Source organism: Berghia stephanieae, chromosome 1 (assembly GCF_034508935.2).
Source record: "Berghia stephanieae isolate SIO BIC M18660-M18661 chromosome 1, UCSD_Bste_1.3, whole genome shotgun sequence".
NCBI classification, from domain to species: Eukaryota; Metazoa; Mollusca; class Gastropoda; order Nudibranchia; family Aeolidiidae; genus Berghia; species Berghia stephanieae.
In genome coordinates, this window is record NC_088360.1 from 46,959,961 (window position 1) to 46,960,407 (window position 447).

Sequence of the window (447 nt, forward strand, 5' to 3'; positions counted from 1 at the left end):
ATTGTAAATTAAAGTAGCAGACAAAGTTCAAATTAATCCGAGTAAGTCCAACAGCAATTGTTTTGTGTCTATTACAATTGACTCATACGTACACAGCCAACCATGTGTGTCTTTGATAAACCTCAAGACAAATGTGTGTCCAGGCCAATGTTAACACGAGCAGGTAGGAATGCGATGGGAATACATCGACACTTTTGCCATTAATATTACCTTCATTTTGACACGACCAATGGTGAAATGACGTATCTAACGTAATACGGTCGTCTATGTGTAGTTGTTTGAAGTCCTGAAATAATTACAAACAAAAGGCGACTCATCGACACAAAATGGTATTATGTCGGGATAAACCAGATGCCAAATAGGGATTTAATGTTTAAATGACAAGAAATTGGAAATTTTCATTTTGTCAATTTAATAAATTATATTAATTCTTCTTCATCATCATCA

At 34.5% G+C, this 447-nt stretch overlaps 1 protein-coding gene across 1 annotated transcript in view; it reads right to left on the bottom strand.

Moving 5' to 3' along the window:
- LOC144976351 (uncharacterized) overlaps positions 1–129 on the bottom strand; it is a 22,770-nt gene extending 22,641 nt beyond the window's left edge. Inside the window, exon 1 of the mRNA XM_078920604.1 lies at positions 1–129. This exon is cut by the window's left edge and continues 109 nt beyond it. The gene's annotated coding sequence lies outside the window, so the exon portion shown is untranslated.
- Positions 130–447: the final 318 nt, after the last annotated feature.